The sequence below is a fragment of the Podarcis gaigeae genome (genome assembly GCF_964106915.1).
Source record: "Podarcis gaigeae genome assembly, chromosome: 8".
In the NCBI taxonomy this organism is placed as follows: Eukaryota; Metazoa; Chordata; class Lepidosauria; order Squamata; family Lacertidae; genus Podarcis; species Podarcis gaigeae.
This window is the reverse complement of record NC_139684.1, coordinates 65670850-65689161: the sequence shown is the minus strand read 5'-3', so window position 1 is coordinate 65689161 and position 18312 is coordinate 65670850. Positions and strand designations below refer to the sequence as shown.

Below are 18312 nucleotides of genomic sequence, written 5' to 3'. Positions count from 1 at the left end.
AATTTCATGACGTGTCAGAAGACTGGATTAAACTGGTATCAGCATAAAATAACCCATAGCCAGTTTAAAAGGAGCTACTGGGTTCATTAAATAGTATCTTGTGAGCAAGGGGGTGAGGGGACAGACAAAGGAACATTGCTGTATTTGGCAATGACTCAAAGGGCAGCTTATTTAAAGGTGCTACAATTTAATTAGCCAGCAAAATGGCAAGGGGAGCAGAAAAAAGAGAAAGAAAAGCAGGAGAAAGATCGACTATTGGAAGTGTCTCTGTCCCATGCAAAAACTTGCAGGCCACCTATCCAAGAACATACCTCTCAGGTGCCTTACGCACGCAGGTAGGACTGAGCAGATGGGAAGAGCTGTTGGGGGAGGAGGGCATTGGACATTTATCACCTGGGCTACCTATCTCCATCCATTCCTTCCACCGCCACCCCCTGCTGCTCCCCAGACTCCCTCCAGCCCATCTTTCCACTCGAGTTCAGCAATCACAGACATCTGAAAGTAGCTTGGGAGAAGGTTTAAGCAGCAGTTAATTAAAGTAAGCATCAAATTAAATACAGCAAAATTAAAATAGCTCCGGAAATTAATTTCCAGCATTAAAAAAAAAAACTACCTGGTAAAGCTAGATATTATTTAAAGAGTGAAAAGGAACCTACTGAGGCGGGGAAAAAACGGAGTTGCACCCAAGCTCCAAATCCCCTTGCCAGCTTCAGCAGGAGTTACAGGGTATAGAATTGGCCAAGTCTTTTCTCTCCTGAATCTCGATTTTGCTGGCACACGCACGCACACACACAATCCCAGTCACCACACTTGACCACAGCCTGCCAGTCAAAACCCCTTATCTAAATGCCCACCACCCAGCTCCTCTGAACCATGTGGGTGGCCCACATTCTCCCTTCCTTCTTTCTCCACCCTAAAACAGCCCATCAGCCATCAGACACACACATACAGTGTTAAGGAGGCAATTTTCACTCTTCTGGCACTGTGTACACAGAAAGGCAGGCAGCGGAAGCAGCATGGAATATATATGTATATATTTTTCTTTTAAAAATACCTCCTAGTGGAGATTTTGCAAAGCTGCATGCAGTTGTGATTTTAAAAAATATAAATAAACAAAAGGCCAATTTAAAGGGGCAAACTCCCCCAGAACTTCCTGGGGGCTACTTTTCTGTTTTCAGTGGGCAGCTAGAAGGAGGATGGTGGAGATATATATGGCTCTACTATATTTAAATGGTGCTTTGTTTCTGTCACTGGTACTGTAATCATAACCATCGCCAGATATACATGATATATGATTGCGCGCGCACACACACACACACACAAACACACACACTCCACAAACAGCAGCTTGCTCAGATCTCATTATAAATAGAAGGATCCAGCTAAGACCAGGGTCTAAATGCATTAGAATACCCATGCCAATGTCTTGCCATGTAAAAGTTAGCTGCTTTAAAAACACAGTTCTGTCTCTGGAACTACAACCAAACGCATCTCCAGCACTGGCTGCCCACACATTAATCTTTCCAATGGCAAAATTAACTTGATAAATAGTAAGAAAGTGAATAAAGGACACACTAAAAGTTCAACTTGTTAAGTTGGTCGAATATCAGACCAAAAGCTTCTTAGCTGGGGAATAGAAGGTTTTTTAGGGAAGAAGTCATTGAAGGTGAAAGCTCTCTGATTTATTCAGCAGACAATAAAGGCCAAAATGTAGGGGTTGTGCCAAAGCAGGGACAGAATGCATGGTGGGGAGTTCCATTGCATTAGTGGTAATCCTTGCATGAGCGCAATTGTTTAGTTGAACAGTGCCCCAAATCTCTCAGAGAAGAGCTAGCCATCACAATCAGTACAAGGCAAATGTTGAAAATGGTTGTGGCGGCACCATAGTCAAGCCCCCCATTTCCAAATGTACATTCCATACAGTTGTAAGAAATCAGTATTTTAGTGTAGCGGCGTCTACACTTTTGAACTCCCTGCCTAGTGACATCCGAGAGGTGCCTTCACTATACTCTTTTCAGCTTCTGCTTAGAGTATTTCTGCTTAGGCAAGTCTACCCATATAAATAGGTGTTGGTATGTTTTAATCTTTTTCCCCTGTTACTTTTAATTATGTTAAAATGATTTTAAATGGTATTTGTATTTAAATTGTATTTATAACATTAATATTTTTTGTAAACCACTTAGAGGTTGTATTACAATCAAATGGTATATACATTGTTTTGAACAAATAAATTCCTCTGCCCCAAGATACTGGTGGTGCCGATCCACCCACATAAACTTTTTGTAGCCGTTCTCCCAACTCAAACCACATTGTGATAAACTTGACCCTGACTACATCCAAGCTAAGGCACCTTGCTAACTTTGTCTGTTTTGAAATGCTAAATAATCCCCACAATTAACCTTTGAATTAAGGCTTAAACGACAATTACCATGAAACAGAACACATATAGGATATACTCCACAACAATATAGTAACTGATACTCAGCTAAAAGTAATAACTGTGCATTTTGGCAGCCACTAATTCCCAACTTATGAACCCAAAAACTTGACTACCCTGTGATCCTGAAAATGAACTGCTGTCAGCATCCCTATCCTGTCATTTCCCCCTTCCCCTTTAAGCATCAAACCTATTGTAAGCTGTATAGCTGAATGAGTAGCATTCCATGTTTACAAATAAAAGTTCCAACCATGAGGTTGCGGGGGGGGGGGGGCTATGCAAACACGAAGCTTGCAAAGTGGGGTGGGCTATGTGAACAGAAAACATGCAGATTATTTAGGGGCAGCATGGAATCACAAAGTGAAATAAAACACTCCCATTGATATGGACTTGGCCTCATCAAGGTCTTTTTATGCTACCTGGTTTTGCATAATATACATCTGCTTCCTATTTTGTTGCCTGCATTCCACACATCTTCCATCAAGGCAGCATTTTAGTTGGAGGGCACACCCTGCACCGTGAATTGCAGCATCTGAGTAAATGCATTACTCCACCCTCAAGTTAGTTCACTTGTTTCTATTTGGATTGCCACATGAGCCACAGTACGTTAAAAAGCCATGGGCAGCTATTGGATTTTGTTTGTGAATTCACTGGTGGGGGCTAACAAGACACCCCCACTCAATGCTCACAACATTCTAAGCTTTTTATTTTGGTAGGTGGACACTCCATTGCTCCAAAACTCCTGCAAATAATTACTTTTCTATACCAAGAAGCTTTAAAATACTACAAAAATGCAGAGTTATTCTCTCTTCCCACCCCACCTAATAGATGCAGTAGGGAGGTTGCGTGATTATCACAAGAGGGGAGGGGGAGAGAACTGCAGAAAGAAGTATTGCACAATGTGAGTATGACCGTGCTTTCAGGGTCGGAGCCTTTAGGAGAAGGGGAAAACCCGCTCCCTATGGGAATGAAACCAACTGCTGTGTCCCAGAGTCCCAGCCAGACCAAGCCATGTGTACAAACTTGCTGCTTTGCCTGTTTCCTGCTCACCAACCTGAAAGGAGCTTTAAGAATATAAGAATCTCAGCGCCCAGAGGGCTGCCATAACATGAGCTGTGAGCTCAGGATGCACCAAAGCTTTGAGGTGCAGCATCCCCAGCCATGGCAAAGCACAGAGGTGAAGCAAACATGACGAAAGGGTGTGCCACCAGTGAGTGGGGAAACTGAGCGATGGAGACAGGTAGAAGCTTGCACAACAAAAGCCGCAGCATTTCCAGGGCTTGTTCTGACGCTCTGCAACTAGAGTTTCAATATGATTCAAAGTCCCCCGCCTTTAAAAAAAAAACCCTGCACTTCCCATCAGGATCACTTGTGCATATCCTTCTACGTGTCCTTAACTCATCTGTCTTTACTAATAACATACAATTGGTTAACCATATTCCCACGTTACTGCAGGGGTAGGGGGGTGGGGAAGTGTATTTATATTCCTATTTTACAAAAAAAAAGTTGTTGATTGCCAACCACAGTGAGAGCTGGACCATAAAGAAGGCTGATCGCCGAAGAATTGATGCTTTTGAATTATGGTGCTGGAGGAGACTCTTGAGAGTCCCATGGACCGCAAGAAGATCAAACCTATCCATTCTGAAGGAAATCAGCCCTGAGTGCTCACTGGAAGTACAGATCCTGAAGCTGAGGCTCCAATACTTTGGCCACCTCATGAGAAGAGAAGACTCCCTGGAAAAGACCCTGATGTTGGGAAAGATGGAGGGCACAAGGAGAAGGGGACGACAGAGGACAAGATGGTTGGATAGTGTCTTCGAAGCTACAAATATGAGTCTGACCAAACTGCGGGAGGCAGTGGAAGACAGGAGTGCCTGGCGTGCTCTGGTCCATGGGGTCACGAAGAGTCGGACAAGACTAAACGACTAAACAACAACAACAAGTTAATGGCTGAACCCAAATTCAAACTTGGTTTTTCCAGATCCAAAAGAAAATCTTAGTAAAAATTCATTTATTTAGCAAAATTTATATACCACTTGTTTCCTGTAAACCACTTAAAGTTTTTACTACAAATGACCCCAATGAATTCCCATAGAATGGTGACCCTAATGGTGAAGCAATAAAACTGCTAGCACATTTGCAAAACTAAGCAGGGTCTGGGATGGTTGACTGCATGTTGAGATTCCTGCATTGCAGAGGGTTGAACTACATGACCCTCAGGGTCCCTTCCAACTCCACAATTCTGTATTAAAGGCTTTTCAGGGTTTTGGGGGGGAGGGAATCAAGGCCAGGGAGAGGGGAGGAGGGCCCATCACAGGCATTACTAACATTATGCATAGCATGGAGAAAGCATGGGGCAATTTTCCATTCCTCTCACACTATACAGTACTAGATAGCAAGGCCCCCCGTGAAATTGGTAGCAGGTTCAGTACAAAGGAATGAGCTTGTGGAATATTCAGGCACAGGGTGACCAGTAACCGAAGTGGCTGTACAGTGGGGGCTAGTGAAATTCATAGGAGGCTAAGTCTTATCAGTGGCTACTAGTCACAATGCCTACATACAATCTCCTGGTCCAGAGGTATTATGCCACTGAATACAAGCAGCTGGGTAGCTACAGAGGGGTTTTATGTTCATGTCCTCCTCCTTGACTTCCCACAGGCATTTGTTCAATGGTGGGAGGCAGGACGCTTGACTAGATAAGCATTTGGCCCAATCTAGCAGGGCTCTTCTGCTCTCATGATGCAAGACTCTCTGGGATAGTGCTGGGTGGCAGGGAAAGAAACAAGGCAGGCAACCTCTCCCTCCACAGTACATATCTTGTGCAAGCCTGGAGGCAAAAACATGTCTCAATACCCATTTCCAAGTAAAGGTTGTGCTCCCCACATTATGGATCCATAATTTTCCATTTTATTTTAAAAGAGCTTCGCCGACCGCTCCCCACAGCGAAAGATGGTTGTCGGCACAGATGTTGTGGTGAGGCCGAGCATAGGTGCCATCATGCACCGAAGATTGTGGGTGCCCGCAAAAATGGGCTTCAACTTTGCCCACTGACTTTGAGGGGGCCCAGCCTCCACAATATATTATTGTGGGTGCTGAAGCACCCACGGCTCCCCGAAGTTGGCTCCAGGCTGAGATACCTCTCTGTACAGGGACATTTTAAATGTTTGATATTTTACTGTGCTTAATGTGTTTAATTTGTTGGAAACTGCCCAGAGTGGCTAGGACAACTCAGTCAGATGGATGGCAAGTAAATAATTTGTTGTTGTTAAGAGGAGGTCGTGCAAATCATTGGAAGGGAGTGTCACCCAAATCTACATCCAACACTCTAACCCCACCTTGCTAACCTGCTGCCCCTCCAGGTATTTTGGACTACAGCACTGGCTAGAGCTGATGAGAGTTGCAGTCTGGAACATCTGGCTTGGCAAAGGATGCTCTTCCCACCGGGAACCACAAGAGGCTCTTGCTTTTCAAGTGTGCACAGGCAAGGCTGCTCGGTGAATCGTTAAGTTTTTATGAGGCATGTTCTTGGTCACAAACCGAGGCGGCTCCAACATGCTTTGGCCTCGACCTGGACGGCTAAATTAAGTCACTGGTGCTCCCCTCCTCTTCTTCTGAACCCACCCTACACGGTGCTACTTTGCCGTCGTCTACTTCTGCAGATCGCCTCTGCCACCAGAGAGCTGAGCCGGACTCCTTGCAGCAAATTCTCAAGAGCATGCTGTAAAACTTTTGCAGCACTTCTCCCTCCCTCTCCCCCCCCCCCCCAGTGTGTGCCTAATTCTGTCCCTGACACTTTGGCTGAGTATCATCTTATCTGCTCTCCACCCCACCCGCACAGCTCATGCTCACGCAAGCAAGCGCACACACACAGACACACAGACACACACACCTTCCTGTTAGATGTCAGGATGATCTTGGATCTTCGCCTAGGCAGCTCCAGCATAGCTTTCTCCTTCATTTGACAGCAGCCCTGCCAGGGAAGGAGGGTCAGGAAGAAAGGGGGAGGGAGGGAAGGATTTGGTTGGGGTTTCTTCTTCTTTTTCCAGGAGACACAAAGGGGGGGGGAGGAATAAGAGTCTGTGGAGGGAGGGAGGGAAGAATGTCCGTTCCAATCATGGTGCTTTTTCCTTTTAAAAAAAGCCAGCTTGCTTTCCAGCCATACGACCTGCCCCCGCACACCCCGACCCCCGCCAAATACCGCCCCTTCTCCAGTCTCTCAGCACAGGCCATTTCAATCTCTCATCTCTGGGTGGCCTGGCCTTCTTCATACTGCTCACAGATGGCTGTTTCTACTCACTTGAGCGCTTGACCTAAATCTCTCCTCTCCAGATCCAGTGGCACTGCAAATGTCTTACCAGTGCACAGCTCAAGGCATGGCAAGGCTTTAAAAGAAGAAAAAGAAAAAGAAAAAAACCAGGAGGAGGAGGAAGAGGTGAAGGAGAAGAGAATGACAACAGGATGTGAGCTGCCCAGGGAGAGCCCCCACCCCAGCTCCCCATTTTAGAAACAGACAGGAGAGGAAGATTCAGCCCTCAGCATCATCTTTTGCCCTGTCATCTATTCTGCGCCACAGTCTGAAAACTGGGTAACCACATATCCGGCCCCAATCTTCCTGATAAACCTCTCTCCTCTTCCTCTCCCCCTCCCCTTCCTCCCTGCAAGCTCAAATAAGTTCCACTAGCTCTAAAGTTTCATCAGTGACTCAGCGGCTGGCTGTTTCAGACAGCAGACACATACACACACACACACACACACACACACACCTCTCAAGGGAAATGGAAAGAGGCCTTCAGCCCCCAGTTGCAGATGGGCTGGGTGGTGCAGGAAGGCCGGAAGATAGCCAGGCTCAAATTACAGTGTGTGCAACGCAGGGAAGGGGTGGAGGGAAGAAGGATAAACTGCAATAACACCGTTAACGCTTATGTACCACTTTCAAATGTTCAGAAATACTTCACATGTTACCTTGTCATAATCCTTACAACAGCCCTATAAGGTAGATTGGTCAATATTATCTCTGGGTTGAAGATCTGGGGAAGCGGTGGCTGAGAATGGGGTGGGGGGGTGCCTAAAGCCACCTAGTTCTTCACGGAAGTGTTTTGAAATGGGACATTCATACCTGCAGATAAGTTTCAGCCACACCAACACTCTTCTATTTCTTCCAAGTACACTCTGAATGTGTGGGTGATCTCTGAAAGGGCAGGAAAGTGTGCCTGCATATAAACTGCAAGCCATGCAAGGGCCGTCACATCTGTTTTACATGCAGAAGGTCCCAGGTCCCATCCACCAGCATGTCCAGGTAGGGTTGGAAGAGCCAGCCCATGCCTGAATCCCTGGAGAGCCACGGCCTGTCAGTCAGTGTAAACAATACTGTACTGAGTGAATGGACTCGGTGGTTTGATTCAGTATAAAACAGCTTCCTATGTTTCAACATATGCTGCAACAAATTATCTTTATCTCTTTGGCTTGTGAATTTCACCTACGGAATAGCAGAATTACTTTTATAAGGGGAGAGAGAGGAGCCCCCTCCCCAAACCAAGCCCTCCCCCACCGAAGAGATTAAAGGGACACACACACACAGTCATTCCCCAGCTCTGCCTTCCTTCCCCAGCCAAGGCTGTCTGAAAGAGCCCATCATTTGTTCCGCCCCCAGCGCCAAAGCACTGAGCGACAACAGAATGCTTTTAAAATCCCCTACGCGCGGCGTGACTCACTGCAACCCCACGTTGCCCAAAACAAGCTCCGACAAGGAGAGGAATGGAGAGGCAGAGAGATCCTGGAGGCGGGGACAGAGAGAGAGAGAGAGAGAGAGAGAGAGAGAGAGAGAGAGAGAGAGAGAGAGAGAGAAGGCCGGAAAGAACAGGGGCTGAAACTCTGCCTGCTGGCTGGAGGCTAATTGGTTCCGGCAACAGCCTGCTCAGCTTGGCGACGCTTCCTCCAAGTCTGCTCCAGCCACTGCAATGCTGGCCCTGGAGAGCGGAGAACATTTCTCCCGGCTCAGCTTTGGACACAGCCCTGCTGACATTGTGGGGGTGGAGGGGGAAGGGTGAGAAGCAAAGCCACCAAGCCTAGGAAGAAAGGAAGAGAGGAGACAGCCGCCCGCACCAAGGTTTCTAACTTGCACATGGCGTTCAAGCCGGGCGCATTCGCCAGAGTGAACCCACCACTGATGAACACAGCAAGCCAGTTGGGGGCAGCAGACGCAAAAGGACCTGGGACAGGCGAGGCTGACATCTATCAGGCGCGCTCTCGTTCTGCCCACAAAGGCCACGCATTGAAAGAGAGGCGGAGGCAGCCAGGAAGTCAAAATCCTGCACCAAGAAAAGCCGGAGTCTACAACCTGTAGATGACAACTGGCACGTTTGCTTCTTTTGCAATAGCTGGCTTATTCGTGGGGGAAAGGGACAGAGCTATGGGGGTGTGTGTCCCAAAAGAGGCATGTGCACCCATGGGTGCCATATTGACAACCCCTCCACAAGGAGCTGCAGCCATTTCTGGGTCTCCAGTGAGGGTAGTGATATACAAATTGTTTTCAGAACCTGCCTTTGTCTACCAAACAGGCATGTACCAATTGCTGTACACAATGAACAATAATAATTTGAGTCTTTTTGGAGAAATAGGCAGGGCAGGAACTTAACAAATAAATGAGTTTCATTATCATCTCTTTTTTTAAAAAAAAGCACCAGTCCTGTAGGGATCAGAGAAACGTGTGCCCAAATCTCCTCAGTGGGATCTTCTTATAAACAGTATCAAAAACTTTGGAACAAGAATACTGTTGGTGCTAAACTGTTTACTTGAATGGTACCCATATCCAGTCTAACCAAAGATATGGAGGGCCAAATTAGATGAGAGCGTGCATTTTTAATAATACTAATAACAACCCCTGGGGGTGGAGGAGACTGATAGATAGTGGTATTGCAGCAGCCCAAGAGGTGTTTTTTGAACCCTTTCTTCCTTTGTTAGGTTCTCAACAAAAATCACTCATCTTACTAATTTACACTTAGAAGAAGAAAAAACTCATTCACACCAACAGAAATTCCTCCCAATGCAAACCAAGAGGCTTTGGATAAAGTTTTCATCAGGACCACAGCAAGGGAAGGGGTGTTCCACTCCTGCCTTCTCCATTTTGAGCAATCCCCCTAAATGATCAATGTGACTCTTCTCACCTCCCCTCCACAATCTTTTTAAAAGCGTAAATATTTAAAATCACATCTGAAAGTTCCTATAACTTAGGCTGTGTGCACACCAGAGTGTTAAGGAGCACATAGATCACAGAGATCCATTTTTCCATGTGTGCTTTTGTGCATCTTCATCCACACATGGGCATTGCCAGCTGAACTCTAGCTCAGCGGTTCCCTTTCACACTAGTGGGCGGTGCCTGATGGGATAAATCTGCGTTCTGTTGTCTCCTCTCCTCAATTAGTAGTACATCCCTACCCTTCTTGAGTTCTGGAAACCTGAGGTCCATTGTGGACATGTGCGCAGGTATTTGTTTGCCTGTGTGTATAGCCAATTTTTGAGACAGCCTTTTTCGAGATCCACAGAATGGGTTTAAATACAGAACACACGTGCCACACCCAGCACCCCTAGCAGCCCACAGAGGACCTCCTCACCAAGGAAGTAGGGGATGTGGTGCTAGCAAAATGTCACCACACAAATTTAAATAATAATAATAATAATAATACCCTGCCGATACCATGTATTTCAGTGCACTCACAGCTATTATTTTATGTTGGATTCTCCCACCCCAGACACCCCTCATTATCCACAAATTGAGAAAATCCAGATTAAATGAGAGGAGAGAAATGCAGGCTGACACTTGGATGAGGACAATATGTGGACAGGGTAAAAACATGCACACGGGAAAAGCATCAAATCCACTTTAAACTGTCGTGTGTAGACAGCCTTGCAATGGCTTTGCTTTGAGTCTAAAAGGCAAGAGAGACCCCAGCAACAGAGTGTTGGTACCAGTGGCGTAGCGTGGGTTGTCAGGACCCGGGGCAAGGCAAGTAATTTGCGCCCCCTAACCCGTGGATTTGCGCCCCCTAAAACCCTAACCCCCAGATGTTGCGCCCGGTGCAGCCGGCCCCCCCTGCACCCCCCACACTACGCCACTGAATGGTACAGTTGGTAGGCAGAAGAGCCTCAGAAGCACCAGAAGAGTGCTTGGGGCTAGCCCAAGGTGGTGGCATGAGAGCCCCAGATCTTTTGCATCAGGCCCTGGAAAAATACTTTGCTTATCACAGGGCTGGGGGACCTTAGGCCCTACAGATGTTGCTGAACAACAGTGCTCATCAGCCCCAGGAAGCGTGGCCAATAGCAAGGGATCATAGTAGTTCAGCAACATCTAGAGGACCAAAGGCTCTGTACACCTGGCTGGGTGCCCTCCAAATTCCAGTAGTGGTAAGACCCCACCCCACCGCCATTCACCAACTCAATTCCCAGAGGCATCTATACAAATAAATTTACATGTGCAAATTTGTGTCATAAGCTCTGTGCCTTGAATTCTTTTAACTGTCTTGCAAGACTCCTGTTGGTAATAAACGTGTTTGTGGTCTACAAGCTCCTCTTTTGTTAGAGCTGATGGGTCCCACTGTTCAAAGAATCAACAGCCTTCCAGTTGTGGGTCGAAGCTGGCATACTGGGTTGGGTGGGTGCTGCTTCCTGGTATGCCCCACGGAGAGCCTCAAGGTCCATAAATAACAACACCCTAGTGGTCCCGGGCCCTAAGGAAGTTAGATTGGCTTCGACCAGAGCCAGGACCTTTTCAACTCTGGCTCCGGCCTGGTGGAACGCTCTGCCTCATGAGACCAGGGCCCTGCAGGATCTGATTTCTTTCCGCAGGGCCTGTAAGACAGAGTTGTTCCGCCTGGCCTTTGGCTTGGAGCCAGTTTGATTCCCTCCCTCCCCCCCCCTCTCTCTCTCTCTTTTTTTTCCCCTTCTTTTCCTTCTCCTCCTGCGATGAGGCTACATTTTAATATTTTAATGTTCCATTATTTTAATTGTTGTGTTTTATTTTTGTTTTTAAGTTTGTAATCATTCATCTTGTTTTTATTATTGCTTGTAAGCCACTCTGAGCCCGGCCTTGGCTGGGGAGGGCGGGGTATAAATAAAAATTATTATTATTATTATTATTATTATTATTATTATTAACCGGGTCCATTTCTTCGAGTAGTGGTGGCTAGCCATGCCCCTCCAGGTGCTGCTGGACTCCAACTCCCATCAGCCCTAGGCAGCATGGTGAAGAGTCAGGGGTGATGGGAGGTGAGAGTCCACCTGGACATGGAGAGCTACAGGTCTACCAGCCCAGTTCCAGAGTGAGTCAAGGAGCAGATCAAGGTAAAAACCACCAGAGCTCCCTGGTAGCAATTTGGTAGCAAGAGTAAGGCTGACCAAGCCGCAGACGGTTAAACAGAACGCAACTGGAGGAGTGGGCTGAGAACAAATCAAAGCCAGGGGTGGGGGGGGGTTAGTTCTATGGCTTGCTTTACTGGCGGAGGATCTGAAGCAGCTAGGTTTCTGGCGCTGTGCAACAATGAGCTCTTTGTAGCATGTGGGGCATCCCTTAACAGCTGGCACAGCTGCACCTCATCTCATGGGTAATGTCCACAATCAAGGCTCAACTACTTCCAGGTTCGGCTACGGCAAAGCCAGTTACTTTAAAAGTGGTACTAACCTGATAGAGGAGTCCCTAATGGTGTTTGCGCATCACCCCTCCAACCCTCTTGCCTTGCTTACTCCCAGAAAGATCGGCTTATGCGGAGACACAGGATTGCGCTCCTTGAAATGGCAGGATTTAGTCATTCCCAACACCACAAGAACAAAAGGTGAGGGTGGGCAAAAAGAGACTACAGAAAATGAAGGACTGCATCAGATGTGTCCTGGTGCAGATGTGGCCTTTCTTTATCAGAGCACAACAGTAAGGGCATAACCGGTGTGGTACAGATGGAGGTTTTTGCACGGCAGCTATTGTGCCCTGTGGAGTACCTCTTCCTGCAGAATCAAATAGCTACTGTGAATCAGAGCTTTTAGTTTAAGAGAAGAGCACAGGGAAAGTGCAGGGGGTAGTTTCAAGGCTACAAAAGAAAAACTCAGAAAGCATGTGGGCAGTTTCTGTTAGAAACTGGAAAAATTAGGGTGCCCTTTTTCGTTTGTTTGTACTGCATCACTACCAACTTTTCTTTGCCATGCCCACAAACACCCAAATCCGTACCTAAATTGTGGCTGATTCATTCTCTTCCCCATGCACCTGTTGCCCAGGGTTGCTGAAGGAAGCTCAGCACCATCCACCAAGATGGGACTTGTTACCCGATGTCAAGTCCTTTAGGTAACAGACAGCTAGTGACGTGTTGAACTCAGAATAAGAGATTCAGAGTAAGGCACCGCCACTTCCTGGACCAACCTCTGTCTGCACAACAGTATACAAGCTTTAGAGAGGAGTTTTGTTTCAAACACAGAGTTCAGTGCAACTTGAAAGACTGCATATAAAAAGGTTGCCAGTGTAGTGCAGTGGTTAGAGGGTTGGACTAGGACCTGGGAGGCCGGAGTTCGATGATGCTTTGCACTTCAGCGTAGCAAAGTGTGGTTTTGGTCTATCAGCTCCAAGCCCAACTTTGTGGCATTATAAGGCTAGCAGCAGCCCTGGGTACATCACTTGAGCACTTTAGTTTTAGCAGGCGCTGCTGCTGCATCTTGCACTCGGATTCTGTTTTTGCGAGCAGCCATTGCAGTGTGGCGCAGGACCAGTAGAGTGGTGGCTGCCAGGGCTCCACAGAAAGTGCTGGGCTCCAGAAATACTGATGTGGGCTCCTCTCCTACTTCACGGAAAGCTGAAAGTAAATGTGCTGGTGGCAACCCAGTGTGTGTGAGGCCAACAATGCCATGGCAAAAAGGAATCGGGGAGTTCTTCACACAGTCCCCAAAGCATTTGGAGAAGGAGAACCAGGTCCTTGAGGAGCCAGGATGCAGTGGAATAGGAAAGCGCAGAAGAAAAGCTCACCCCTTGTCTCCTCATCCTGCTGAAGACTAATCAAATTCTGAAGGTGATCAGATGTGAGATAGCCGTGCCTCTTCTGACCAATCTTGCCATGCTCAATGTTTGCAGTGGCTTTGTGTGTAAAACTATATATTGCATGTGTTTTGGTTTGAGTACAGGTCTCTAAAAGCCTAGCATGCTGTTTTGTTTACTAAAATAACCTAAAACTTGAATGACTGTAAGGGAATTGAGAAAACTAATATTTCCTGGGAGGTTAGCTACCAATCAAGCATTGCAGTGTCGAGTAAGTAGTAATCATGGGGTTTGTGTTAAGTGGTGTGGTTTACTTCTTTCTGCACTCCCTAAAGTTCTGTGCCATATGAGTGTTGAAATGACTATATTGCCTTTTTTTAAAACCTACGTTTGTATTCTGTTGTAATTCATTACCTTGAATGATATGTCTTGGCCTCTCTCTCTGAGGATTAGAGAAGCGTGAAACTGAAACGCCAGCTATTTAAAATGGAAACACCAAAAATGATAATTTGTAATTTTAAAAACTTGCAAATTAAAAATCAACAACAACACTTGAGCACTCTAAAGCACAAGTTCTTCTCATATTGCCTTCACGTTGCATAGCTGGGAAATTTATTCCCATTTTATAGATTGGAAAAGGAGGCCCACACTTGTCCAAGGTGCTACAGTAAAATCCTTGGGTTTGTGAAAACAGCGAAGAAAGATAATCATTTTTCAGATAGAGTTGAAGGTGGTCTAAGAAAGGCTTTGCTTCTCCCTTTTCTTGGAGTCCCGTTGTTGCTTTTGGCCAAACAGGGTTTCAAACCAACTACTAACTCAATTTATCTGGCTACAAACTATCTGCAAAACGGGATACCAGGAGGTTAAAGCAGGATAGTCATGCAAAGCATGAGCAGATCCCGCTTTCAAAACTGCCTCCGACTCACAGGTGGTGGCGAGGAGAGGGTCTTCTGTTCTCTTCCTAATGGAATATATAATTGGCTGCCTAATTTCCCCTCCCCCCCCAAAAAAGCTCCCACAGCACAAAATCCTCAATTGCAAATCCAGTCTCCTGTTTCTCACAAAGACTGTGCAGCTAAAAGATCTCCTGGACCTCTGTGGCTTCTCTCGCCACTCAGGATCTTCCACCCTGCTGAACCACTCAGGTGAAACTGCAGGACAAAGAATGGAACTCTGACAGCGTAATCCCCCAGTAATCCTAATTAGGGTGCGGCTAGTTCATTCAGTGTGTGCGTGTGGAGGGGGGTAATAGAAGGAGAGGATGCTCATTTTTAGCTTTGGATAGCGTTGGCCCCTCTCCTGGTTAAAGACACAACACAGCCACAACCAAAATGGGCAAGATTGGGGGCGCGGAGATAATAGGGATGCTATCTATAAAAAATAATAATAATAATAAAGATGCCTGTGGACTTAAGGATTATGGGTATAGTGGTTTCTGAAGGACAGGCGTGGGTGGGGAAGTCTGTACATGTCAGAAATCCACCCCCCATTCCTTATCTGGAATGGATTAATCAGTTAAGCAGGAGGCCACTGAGTAACTTGGTTGCTCTATGGGCAGATGGCAACCCATAAAACTGTGACATTGGTAGCTGGTTTATTGCATGCTGGCATATCTTCATTTAAATGGAAGCAAGTTTTTTGTTTTGTTTTTAAGTCCGCCAGAATTGAACAGAGTCAATCTCCTTTTTAAAAGGAGCCAGGTACATTCCCCCACCCCCGTCTCTCACTTACCTAGCTACCTACCTACCTACACAGTGAAAGATTCATTTATTGCCAATCAGTCTGCTAGTCAAGGGATGCTGCTGCTGCTACTGCTCCTGCCACCTCCCCTGCTTCTTCCCTGCACCCCTCGCCCCAACTCAGCCCCCAGACTACATTAAGCATCCTGCCTGAGCCAGGGGGGCAACCAGACCCCCAAGCCGCCAGCCCCAGGACACTCGCCAAGAGCCAGCCGCTTTGTTCCAGGTGCCTGTTCACTTCTTTCATTAGGCTAATGGGATGCGGATGCATTACTCCATTCCACATGCTGCTAATGAAGCACTCAGGCCTGTGTGTTTGCATTAATGTGCGCAGTGCTGGCAGGCGGGGAAGGGGAGGGTGGAAGGAGAAGAGGAGGAGAAGGAGAAGAAGAGTGAAGGGGCTGCATTCGGTCAGACTATCTAGCCGTCGTTGTCCCCCCCCCACTTCCCCCCTAGCTCCCCATTAATCATCCAAGCTGCCTTCATTTAACTCCTGCTACCTCAGCCTCCATGCCCTACCCTACAAAGACCGAAAACCAGGTTATGTTGCATGCCGGGCCGGACGAATCTTAATCTGCCCAGGGAGAATTCCACAGCACATTCCACGACACATTAAGCAAGGCCCTTTGCACTGGGCAGGCTCAGAGACAAAGCTGCTGGCGAGGGAAGGGCGGCTACACCTACCCCTGGCTCTCCGGAAGGGAGGCCTGAGAAGCGGAGCTGTGGGGACGGGGAGGTGGGGGTGGAGAAGAGAAAGAAGACAGCTGCCCTTTCAGAGCAAGCCAGCCATGGTCTGCAATCCAGTTTCCACACAGGAAACACCCAGCCCAGCCTGCCTGCCTGCCTTTCAGATGAGGGGCTCCTGGCTTGAGTGTCTGGCAACGGTGCGGCCAAGTCAGGCAACGGCATCCCAGCCTCACAGATGAGGTTGTACAGAAGCTGCACAGTGTGCACCCTCTTCCTTCAGCATATGTAGAAACATTGGGATGTTTCTGAAATTCCCTCTTAACACCACAGGCCTCTGGTCCTTCTTGCTGCGGACACATTAGGGAGCATGCAGGAGTCACCTCCAAAAGGGGCCAGAGCTCCTGGGCCCTGCACAGCTAAGGGGGCGCAGCCTCCAAGTATGAACTCTCAAAGGAAATCACCCCAGCTGCCCTCTAGGGTGGCACCTTGAAGACTGACCACATGTATTATAGTGTGAACTTTCACAAACTGAAACCCACCTCAACAGGCATGCTTGCATCCGACAGTGTCCACAAAACCTTACACCATAATAAAACTGGTTTAGTCCTTAAAAGGTGCCACAAGACTTTGCTGAGAAGTAAGTCCTATTGAATTCATCAGGGCTTGGGCCCAGGTAAACGCGCTATTCCGAAAGGCTATATGTAAGTTCAATGTGAAGCTTCACTTATAATGTAATGCTGCTGCCCTCACCCTCTTTTGTTCTGTGTGTTGGGATTACAGAATGGTGTTTATTATTATTTGATATGCATTCTACTGTATTGTTTTCAGTGATGTAAACCGCCTGTGGTCAAAGAGCAGTATACAAACGCTTCAACAGATAATAGCAATAAATAAAAATGACAATGAGCTGCGAGGTTCACGGGAGAGGACCTTTTCCAAGGTGCACCCACAGCTCTAGGAATTCATTGCCCACTGTCCTCCAGAAAGCAACTACACTTCAGCCCTTTGGAAGAGTTCTGAAGACTGGTTTGTTTCACTGGTCTTATGTGAATTGCATTTGCTCTTCGCAATGGATGGATTTGCAGAGTTGTGGTTTATATCATGAGCTGGCTGGCTGCTTCATCATCATCATCATCATTATTATTATTATTATTATTATTATTATTATTGCTCGTTTGCTAATGTTCATGATGTTTTGGGTAAGTGGTGTATTTCTGCCAAGAGACAGAAAGAGAGAGGTGGGGGGAGAAAGGGAGAGGGGGGAAGGCAGCCTAGGAACATTTTAAAATAAATAAACCTCAAAAAGGCCAGGGGAGGTAGCTTAATCAGAAAATTAGTCCAAGCTCTTTGGATAAGGTGTTGGATAACAGATTCCTATCACAGTTATGTTCCTCACCTACATTTTTGCCTCACCAACATGTACAGAAAATAATAGGGTTTTTATTAAAGAACACCATTCTATTTGATGCAAATTCAAGTGTGGGCAAAATCCTTCCAAGCGGGGGTCACCAGCTTATCTTGTGAGCAAGAAAGCCCAGCCCACAGCCTGTGGGGCTGAACTGCATTTCCTTCTTTACCACACTTTTCTTTACACGCCCACTACAGGCCAAGCCCAAGACTGTGCTTGGAGTGACACAACAGAGCTCATAGAGCGGGCGATCAGAGAGGGATAACACGCTCCGATGACCCCGATCCTCCTACCCCTTTGCAAAAGTGCATGCATGCAAAGCTTGCAAAAGCCGGAGCTCAAGTTGCTCCCCAGGCTCCTCTGGAGGAACATTCCAGCGCCCTCCTTCTCTCCAAGGCTTCACCAACACACAGGAGGCATCACCCAACTCAGAAGCTGGGGTTCAGAGAGCTACCTCCAAGCTGCGGCTTGCTTGTGTTGCTCCCCGGAGCTCTCTCTCGGCTGCTTCAGCTCCCCAAGGGCATCAGGGAGGAGTGACCCAAGAGCTGGAATTCAAAAGCCTCCAGCAAACGCATCCAGATGCCTGTACCCAGAACAACACAAAGGAGTGGGGGTGGATGAGAGGGAACAAGCCTGTGGCTGCTCCAGGAGGGTCAGCTGCGACACCCACCCACAGCTCCGCAACGTGCATGCCTCTGCTTTCCACAGGCACACCCCTCCCAGACACACACACACACACACACACACACACACACACACTCTTCTAGGCTGCTAATACACAGCCACATAAACCAAGCCCTCCTGATGTTCCTCTGCTCTGCAGAGCTGCAGTATACAAGAGAGCCTGGCAGACTGCACACACATGTATGCACACACACACACACAGAGAGAGAGAGAGAGAGAGAGAGAGAGAGAGAGAGAGAGAGACAGAGAGAGAGAGAGAGAGAGACAGAGAGAGAGAGAGAGACAGAGAGGAGGGGGGGCTGGGGCACTGTTTAGCCAGGTGCCAGGGAATCCTGTGCCATTGTTCCAGTTT

General features: G+C 47.3%; 1 protein-coding gene across 8 annotated transcripts in view; it reads right to left on the bottom strand.

The window, feature by feature from the left end:
• The window catches only part of AHDC1 (AT-hook DNA binding motif containing 1), a 194800-nt gene that overhangs the window by 117141 nt on the left and 59347 nt on the right, over positions 1 to 18312 (bottom strand). Inside the window, exon 2 of one of the 8 annotated variants that reach the window (XM_083750611.1) lies at positions 312 to 505. The exons of 6 other annotated variants lie outside the window; for them this stretch is intronic. The gene's annotated coding sequence lies outside the window, so the exon portion shown is untranslated. Of the gene's footprint in view, positions 1 to 311; positions 506 to 6734; positions 6760 to 18312 lie in introns of those variants that run through there. One more of the 8 variants, XM_083750614.1, reaches the window with a different exon arrangement.